The following is a 10,150-nucleotide window of genomic DNA, read 5'->3' on the forward strand; positions in this document are numbered from 1 at the left end:
CTTCCACCATTATTGTTGTTGAAGCCTTGTTGAGGAATCTGTTGATCCTTCCATGAGAGGTTTGGATGATTTCTCCATGAAGGATTATAGGTGTTCCCATAGGATTCTCCCATGCAATTCACCTCTTCTATTGCTGGATTCTCAGGATCATAAGCTTCTTCTTCAGATGAAGTTTCTTTGGTACTGCCTGTTGCTGCTTGCAAGCCAGACAGACTCTGAAAAATCATATTGACTTGCTGAGTCAATATTTTGTTCTGAGCTAATATGGCATTCAGAGTATCAATCTCAAGAACTCCTTTCTTCTGATTTGTCCCATTATTCACAGGATTCCTTTTAGAAGTGTACATGAATTGGTTATTTGAAACCATTTCAATGAGTTCCTAAGCTTCTGCAGGCGTCTTCTTCAGATGAAGAGATCCTCCAGCAGAGCTGTCCAATGACATCTTGGACAGTTCAGATAGACCATCATAGAAAATACCTATGATGCTCCATTCTGAAAGCATGTCAGAAGGACACCTTCTGATCAATTGCTTGTATCTTTCCCAGGCTTCATAGAGGGATTCACCTTCCTTCTGTTTGAAGGTTTGGACTTCCACTCTAAGCTTGCTTAATTTTTGAGGTGGAAAGAATTTTGCCAAAAAGGCATTGACTAGCTTTTTCCAAGAGTTCAGGCTTTCTTTAGGTTGTGAATCCAACCATGTTCTAGCTCTGTCTCTTACAGCAAAGGGAAAAAGCATAAGTCTATAGACCTTGGGATCAACCCCATTGGTCTTGACAGTGTCACAGATTTGCAAGAATTCAGCTAAGAACTGATGAGGATCTTCCAATGGAAGTCCATGAAACTTGCAATTTTGTTGCATCAAAGAAACTAATTGAGGCTTAAGCTCAAAGTTGTTTGCTCCAATGGCAGGGATTGAGATGCTTCTCCCATAGAAGTCAGGAGTAGGTGCAGTAAAGTCACCAAGCACCTTCCTATTGTTGGCATTGTTGTTGTTTTCGGCTGCCATGTCTTTTTCTTGTTTGAAAAGTTCTGTTAGGTCCTCTATAGAGAGTTGTACTTTAGCTTCTTTTAGCTTTCTCTTCAAGGTCCTTTCAGGTTCAGGATCAGCTTCAACAAGAATGCCCTTGTCCTTACTCCTGCTCATATGAAAAGAGAGGAGAAGAAAATGTGGAATCCTCTATGTCACAGTATAGAGATTCCTAGGGGTGTCAGAGGAAAATAAAAATAGAAGGATGAGGTAGAGAAGAGAGAATTCGAACTTATCAAGAGGGATAGAGTTCGAATTGTACATTGAGGAGGAGTGTTAGTCCATAAATAGAAGGAGATGAGAAGAGGGGAAGAATTTTCAAAATTAAAGTAAAAAGATTTTGAAATAATTAAAAGAAATTTTGAAAAATTGATTGATGATTTTCGAAAACTAAAATTGAGAAGGTAGTTAAGTGATTTTAAAAAAGATTTTGAAATTAGAAATAAAAAAGATATGATTGAGAATTATTTTGAAAAATATGTGATTGAGAAAATATGATTGAGAAGATATGATTGAAAATCAATTTAAAAAAAAGAGAAAGTTTTAAAAATTAAATTTGATTACTTGACCAACAAGAAATTAAAAGATATGATTCTAGAATTAAAATTTGATCCTTTCTTAATAGGCAAGTAACAACTTGAAAATTTTGAATTAAATCATTAATTGTAGCAAAGATTTTCGAAAATAGTAATAAATAGAAAAAATGGAAAGAAATTGATTTTGAAAAGATATGATTGAAAAGATATGATTTGAAAAAGATTTGATTTTGAAAAATTATGAATATTTGAAAAAGATTTGAATTAAAAACAAAATCTTCCCTCTAGTGTCCTCCTGGCGTTAAACTCCCAGAATGGCATCCATTCTGGCGTTTAACGCCCAAAATGCTACCTTTTTGGACATTTAACGCCCAGCCAGGTACCCTGGCTGGCGTTTAAATGCCAGTTTTCCTTTCTCACTGGGCGTTTAGAATGCCCAGCTTTTTCTGTGTAATTCCTCTGCTAAATGTTCTGAATCTTTAATTCTCTGTATTATTGACTTGAAAAGACACAAGTTTAAAAAAAAATTTGAATTTTTAATGATGAGAAACAATAAAAAATGCAACTAAGATCAAATAAACAATGCATGCAAGACACCATACTTAGAAATTTTCTTATTAGAGACACTAACAAATTGAAAATGCATATGAGAAACAACAAAACACACAAAACAAGAGAGATTGAAGATCAGAGCAAGGAAATCATCAAGAACAACTTGAAGATTAATGAAGAACATAATGCATATATTCGAAAAATTACAAGAAAAATAAAGACATGCAGGACACCAAACTTAAAATTAGACATTAGACTCAAACAAGAAACATAAAATATTTTTTATTTTAAGGATTTATAAAATTTTTTTTGTAATTTTTTCGAAAATTAGGTGGAAAAAGAAAATAGGGACTTCAAAATTCTTAATGAGAATTCCAGGAATCATGCAATGTTAGTCTAAAACTCTGGTCCAGGAATTAGACATGGCTTACTACCCAGCCAAGCTTTCAGTGAAAGCTTCGGTCCAAAACACTAGACATGGCCAATGGCCAGCCAAGCTTTAGCAAATCATTACGTTCAACAGCAAGATCGATAGAAATCAACAAGCTCTTATGATGATAAGTTGAAACCTCGGTCCAAAAGATTAGACATGGCTTCACAGCCAGCCAGACTTCAACAAATCATCATGAAACTCTAGAATTCATTCTTAAAAGTTCTGAACAACAAAATAGAAATCCATATTTTTTTTGAAATTTTTCGAAAATTGAAAAGTAAAAAGCTTAAACATAAAATAAAATTACCTAATCTGAGCAACAAGATGAACCGTCAGTTGTCCAAACTCGAACAATCGCCGGCAACGGCGCCAAAAACTTGGTGCACGAAATTGTAATCATCAATGGTGCCAACAGCTTAGTACACACAATTGTAATCTCAACTCCTTGTCACAACTCCGCACAACTAACCAGCAAGTGCACTGGGTCATCCAAGTAATAAACCTTACGTGAGTAAGGGTCGATCCCACGGAGACTGTCGGCTTGAAGCAAGCTATGGTCATCTTGTAAATCTCAGTCAGGCGGATTCAAATGGTTATGGAGAATTGATAATTAAAAGATGAATAAAACATAAAATAAAGATAGAAATACTTATATAATTCATTGGTGAGAATTTCAGATAAGCGTATGAAGCTGCTTTGTTCCTTCTAAACCTCTGCTTTCCTATTGCCTTCATCCAATCATTCATACTCCTTTCCATGGCAATCTTTATGTTGGGCATCACCGTTGTCAATGGCTACTTCCCGTCCTCTTAGTGAAAATGTTCCAAATGCGCTGTCACCGCACGGCTAATCATCTGTCGGTTCTCGATCATGTTGGAATAGGATCCATTGATCCTTTTGCGTCTGTCACTACGCCCAACACTCGCGAGTTTGAAGCTCGTCACAGTCATCCCTTCCCAGATCCTACTCGGAATACCACAGACAAGGTTTAGACTTTCCAGATCTCAGGAATGGCCGCCAATAATTCTAGCCTATACCACGAAGGTTCTAATCTTTTAGAAACCCAAGAGATACACATTCAAGCTATTGCAAGTAGAACAGAGGTGGTTGTCAGGCACGTTTTCATAGGTGAGAATAATGATGAGTGTCACGGATCATCACCTTTGTCAGATTGAAGTACGAATGTATATCTTAGAGAAGAAATAGGATTGAATTGAATAGAAAAACAATAGTACTTTGCATTAATTCATGAGGAACAGCAGAGCTCCACACCTTAATCTATGGTGTGTAGAAACTCTACCGTTGAAAATGCATAAGAAGAAAAGGTCTAGGCATGGCCAATTGGGCAGCCTCCCAAGGTGTGAACATACAAGTTCCAAGATGAAAAGTATGATCAAGTGTGTCCAATACAATAGCAAAAGGTCCTATTTGTAGAAAACTAGTAACCTAGGGTTTATAGAAATGAGTAAATGATGCAGAATCCACTTCCGGGCCCACTTGGTGTGTGCTTGAGCTGAGCATTGAAGCTTTCACGTGTAGAGACTTTTCTTGGAGTTAAACGCCAGCTTTTGTGCCAGTTTGGGCGTTTAACTCCAGCTTTTATGCCAGTTCTAGCGTTTTGACGCCAAAATTTCTATGCTGACTTGGAACGCCGGTTAGGGCCATCAAATATTGAGCAAAGTATGGACTATTATATATTGCTGGAAAGCCCAGAATGTCTACTTTCCAACACAATTGAGAGCACGTCAATTGGGCTTCTGTAGCTCCAGAAAATCCACTTCGAGTGCAGGGAGGTCAGAATCCAACAACATCTGCAGTCCTTTTTCAGCCTCTGAATCAAATTTTTGCTCAGATCCCTCAATTTCAGCCAGAAAATACCTGAAATCATAGAAGAACACACAAACTCATAGTAAAGTCCAGAAATATTATTTTTATTTAAAAATTAATAAAAACATAATTAAAACTAACTAAAATATACTGAAAACATACTAAAAAAATGCCAAAAAGCGTATAAATTATCCGCTCATCAGCGCTGGACGCTAGGACTGGGGCTGGTAGCTGGCGTTGAACACCAGTTTTGGACCTTCATTTCCAAAACAAAGTATGGACTATTATATATTTCTGGAAAGCCGGCTGTTAGCTTTCCATAGCTGTTGAGAGCGCGCCATTTGGACTTTTGTAGCTCCAGAAAAGCTTCATCGAGTGCACGGAGGTCAGATCCTGACAGCATCTGCAGCCCTTTCTCTGCTTCTGAATCAGACTTCTGCTCAAGGTCCTCAATTTCAACTAGAAAATACCTGAAATTACCAAAAAACACACAAACTCAAAGTAAAATTCAAAAATATGAATTTTATACTAAAACCTATAAAAATATAATAAAACTTAAATAAAATATAGTAAAAACCATATGAAAGTAATGCCAAAAAACTTATAAAATATTCGCTCATTAGAGCCTTTGAAGAAAAGGGTAAATCAAAATCGGTAAAACAAAAAGCACAACACTCACGAAGCGATAAAGTAAATGAAACAAGATAGAGAAAACTAACAAGATTATATACTAAGAGTTCCAAAATACAGATAACAAAACTCAAAACTCGGCTCGTGAAGATAAATTGGCCCGAGCATATAAGTGTATATACATGTATATATAAGAGAACCAAAATACACCAAAAATACAGAGTTACAGAACCTATGTCTCTAAATATAACCTCTAAGAAGAGTTAATACAATATATACATAAACAGCTGTGATAAATAGGTATCAAAATAAATACATATAACCAAAATAGAGCCCCAAAACATAAGGATCTTCGGTAATCAGAAGCTTCCAGCATGCCTTAGTGAGGAGCCTTACGTCCTGCATCTGAAAAACCATGAAATCCGCACGGGGTGAGAACCGGAGGTTCTCTGCATGGTAACAGTGCTCACGTATCTATCATATAATGTCCTGAGAAAGCCAAAGGCAGTCCTAGAACTTCCAACATATAATTAAATCTTATAAACACAACTAAACCATAAAATAAATAGGCAATTAGCTAAGGATCTTCGTTCTATTCTAATACTCCCCTTCCAACTCCTCCGAACCTCCCAACCTCCACTGGTATATTGGTTCAAGCACAATTATTACAAACAAGAAAATCACAAATAGAAAGCATATTGGTGTGCGAAATTGACTCCACAATATTCGCACAAATAGACCGGCAAGTGCACCGGGTCATCCAAGTAATACCTCAGGTGAGTAAGGGTCGATCCTACGGAGATTGTTGGTTTGAACAAGCAATGGCTATCTTGTAGATCTTAGTCAGGCGGATAGAAAATATAGTTGTTGTGAAAACGCATAAAATAGAATAAATAGAGTTACTGAATAGGTGTGAAATCAGTGATGAGAGAATGGTTAAAGTTTCGGAGATGCTTCCTCCTTCTAGATCAACTTTTCTCACTGTCTACTTCAACTTCTGATAATTCATCCTATGGCAGGCTGTAAGTGACTAACGCTAGGTCAGTGGTCATAATTCTCCTTTGCTTCAAATCAAACGCCAGGTCAGTGGTCATCATATTTGAATGGGGGTGAAGCTCCTGCAGTCCATTCCCTTGGTGATCCTACTCAAAATGCCACAGACAAGGTCAGATCTTCCGGATTAAAGAATGCTACTTCTTGATTCTAGCCTATACCACAAAGGCCCTAATCGCCCCGTACCTCGGCTGAACTGATGTCTCCAAGTCCACAAGAAATTCGTGGATTAGCCGTCTAAGAGATGTATAATCAAGCTTGTGGTTCAATACTATCCCGTCAAGGACTCACAAGAACCCATATAGAATATGGATGAAGGTCAAGTTACACTCCCAATCCATTAGGATGAAGAACGAAGATACATCTTAAAATGGAACCAAGCATAGATTGAAATAGAATAGTGATATTATTAATCTATAAAAATCAATAGAGCTCCTAACCTTGACCTAGGAGGTTAGTGACTCATAGCTTATAGAAAAGTAATGAAAGGTTTGAATGAGCAAATGTGAGGTAGAAGATCCTAAACATGGTTGATCTTCTCCTATATATACTAATCTAATAACTATGAAGTACAAAAATATGATAGAATGGTCTTGTAGTGCGAAAATCCACTTTTGGGGCCCACTTGGTGAGTGTTTGGGCTGAGCTAAGGGTGACTCCACGAGCTAGTACTCTTCTTGGGCATTAAATGGCAGCTTTGGACTCCTTTTTGGGTGTTGGACGCCATCTGCTCCCTTTTGGGGGTTCAACGCCAGGAAGTGTGTAGGCGTTGAACGCCAATTTTGGACCTTTATTTCCAGGGCAAAGCATAGAGTATTATATATTTCTGGAAAGCCCTGGATGTTAGCTTTCCAATGCCTTTGAGAGCATGCCATTTGGACCTCTATAGCTCCAGAAATGCTCCTTTGAGTGTACAGAGGTTATAATCCGACAACATCTGCAGTCCTTTCTCTGTCTCTGACTCAGACTTTTCCAAAGCTCCTCAACTTCAGCCAGAAAATAGCTGAAATAATCATAAAATGCAAAAATACAAAGTAGAATCGAAAAATGTGAATTTTACACTAAAACCTGTAAAAATATAACAAGAGTTAAACAAAACATAATGAAAACTATATGAAAATGATGCCAAAAAGCGTATAAAATATCTGCTCATAGGAACACCAAAATTAAACTGTTGCTTGTTCCCAAGCAACCAAAAACAAAGTAGGATTAAAAAGAAGATAAGGATACAATAAATTTCAGAGTTCTCAATGAAGCTCAGTTTCAATTAGATGAGCCAGACTAGTAGCTTTTTGCTTCTGAATAGTTTTCACATCTCACTTTCCTTTGAAGCTCAGAAGTGTTGGCATCTTTAGGAACTCAGAATTCAGATGATATTATTGATTCTCCTAGTTTAATTCTTTTTTTATTCTTGAACACAGCTTCTTTTGAGTCTTGGCCGTGACCCTAAGTGCTTTGTTTTCCAGTATTACCACCAGATATATAAACGCCACAGACACTTAATTGGGTGAACCCCTTAGGATTGTGATTCAGCTTTACTAGAATCACCAGCCAGTGGTGTCCAGAGTTCTTAAGCACACTCTTTTCGTTTTGGATCACGACTTTAACTACTCAGTCTCAAGCTTTTTACTTGACACCTTCACACCACAAGCATATAGTTAGGGAAGCAGCTCATTTGAACTGTTTAGGCCAAGATTTTGTTTCTTTTAGGCCTTCCTAACCATTGATGCTCAAAGCCTTGGACCTTTGCTCTTGCCTTTTGGTTTAAAGAGCTATTAGCTTTTTCCTTTTCTTTCTTTTTCTATTTTTTTCGCAAATTTTTTTTTGCATTTTTCTTCTTCTTTTTCTTTCTTTTTGCTGCTTTTTCTTGATTCAAGAATCAATCTTTTTGGATTTTCCAGATTACCAATAACACTTCTCCTTTTTCATCATTCTTTCAAGAGCCAACATTCTTAACTCCAACATCAAACATGCACTGTTCATTCATGCATTCAGAAAATAAAAGCAATGCCACCACATCAAATAATTGAATTATTCTTATGATATAACTTGAAATTTATGCATCTTTACTACTTCTAAAAAATCATAATTTTATTTAAGTTCAATGAGATGATAAGAGGAATATTTTATACCTAATTTGAAAAAAGAAATAGAAAAACTTAAATCCTAATAATGCTCATGCAATTCTCAAATTAAAAGACAGAAACTTAAATAAAAATTTAAATGCTACTAATGATCATGTAAATCTAAACATAAGAAACAAGAATTAAAATAGACAAAGAAATAGGGAGGTGGAACTCAACCACCTTAAGCATGGTTGGCGTTAGGCTCTTTAGGGGATAATTTCTAACACTTCAGTTCTTCTAGCTCACGCCCCTGCTTCCCTTGTTCCTTGACTAGTTTGCAAAGCATGCTAGTCTGATCTTTTTACTCCTCTCTTAATTGATCCAAGGTGGTTTGCAATTGTGCGACAGATGCTTCTAGCTGGGTCTAATATTCAATTGGAGGGATCTGTTGTGTTTGAATAAGCTCAGGTGTCTTCCTTTTGAGAAGTTCATTTGGTATTTTGGAGCTTTCCATCACTTGCTTGGTGATTGGGCTTTCTGCTAGGATAAATGAGTCTCTGTTAATCAGGACTCCAGCCTCTTTACACAAGCAAAAGATAAGGTTTGGATAGGCCAATATGTCTTAAGTTGACATCCTGTTTGCAACCTTGTACAGCTCAAAGGGGATTAGTTAGTGGACTTCCACCTCATTCCCCATCATGATGCAGTGAATCATCACAGCCCTTCTAATGGTAACTTTAGAGCAGTTGCTAGTAGGGAGTATGGGATGCCCAATGAAATCCAGCCAACCCCTAGCAATTGGTTTGAGACCCATTCTTTTCAGTTGGTTTAGATTACCTTTTGTGTTATTGATCCACTGAGTTTCAGGCAGACATATGTCTTCTAGAATATGAGAGGTTTGAAAATAGTTGTTCTGTTGTCTTCTTTCTTGCTTCTTGAAGTGGATTTTCCACTTTTGGAGCCATAGAATTCGAATGGAGTGAGAAAGCAAGGCTCTTTCCACACCAAACTTAAAAATTTTGCTTGTCCTCGAGCAAAAAGAAGAGAAAGAAGACGAAGAAGAGGAGAAGTATTCGAATGGGATGTGGATGAGGGAGTGTGTGGTACGAATGGTATATATAGGGAGGGGTAGGGTGGGTTTTCAAAATTGAATTAGATAAAAGATAAAGAAGATATGATTCATACCTTGGTAAAAGATAGAAAAAGATAATTTTTAAAATTTGTTTAATCATCAAAGATATGAAAAAGATGCAAAAGATAAGATATAAAGTATGAGGGGTACGAAAAAGATTTTAAAGTTTAATAAAAGATTTGAAGAAGAATAGCAAAAGATATGAAATTTTGAAAAATATTTGAAAAAGAATTGAGAAAGATTTGAAAAGGTTTTAAATTTGAAAGGAATTTGAAATTTAAAGATGATGGTTGAAAGAATCTTGTTTAAAAGATATGATTAAAAAGATAAGATTTGGAAAAGATATGTTTTGAAAAAGTCAAAAACCTCCCCTACCTTTGTTGAGCGTTGAACGCCCATAATACCTCTATTCTGGCATTCAATGCTAACCTTGTGCTCCTCCTAGGCATTGAACGCCCAGACAGCACCTCCTGGCTGGCGTTCAACGCCATCTTGCCACTCCTTTTTGGGCGTTGAACACCCAACCAGCGATCCCTGGCTGGCATTCAACGCCAGTCTTGCTTCCCCCTTCAGGGCGTTGAATGCCTAGCCAGTGCTCCCTGGCTGGCGTTCAATGCCAGGCTTGCTGCTCCTTGAGGGCGTTGCACGCCCAACCAATATCACCTAGCTGGCGTTCAACGCCAGTCTTGCTGCTTCTTTATAGCGTTCAACGCCCCTCCTTCCCTCTTGTCTGGCGTTCAACGCCAGCAAGGGGCTTTTCCCAGAGTGCTCTGTTTTTAGCTCTGAATACTAATGTCTCCGTTCTAGGATGTACACATGATCATAAACATTAGAAAGCAAAAATTACTTGAAATTTCAAGAAAACTAAATTAAATCAGAACAATTAAAAAAAC

General features: G+C 37.1%; 1 non-coding gene across 1 annotated transcript; it reads left to right on the forward strand.

Moving 5' to 3' along the window:
* Positions 1 to 497: 497 nt before the first annotated feature.
* Positions 498 to 605, forward strand: LOC112731237 (small nucleolar RNA R71). Its single transcript, XR_003167025.1, has one exon. It is a non-coding gene; the product is annotated as a small nucleolar RNA R71 (small nucleolar RNA).
* The last annotated feature ends 9,545 nt before the right edge of the window (positions 606 to 10,150 follow it).

The sequence above is a fragment of the Arachis hypogaea genome, chromosome 12, assembly GCF_003086295.3.
Source record: "Arachis hypogaea cultivar Tifrunner chromosome 12, arahy.Tifrunner.gnm2.J5K5, whole genome shotgun sequence".
In the NCBI taxonomy this organism is placed as follows: Eukaryota; Viridiplantae; Streptophyta; class Magnoliopsida; order Fabales; family Fabaceae; genus Arachis; species Arachis hypogaea.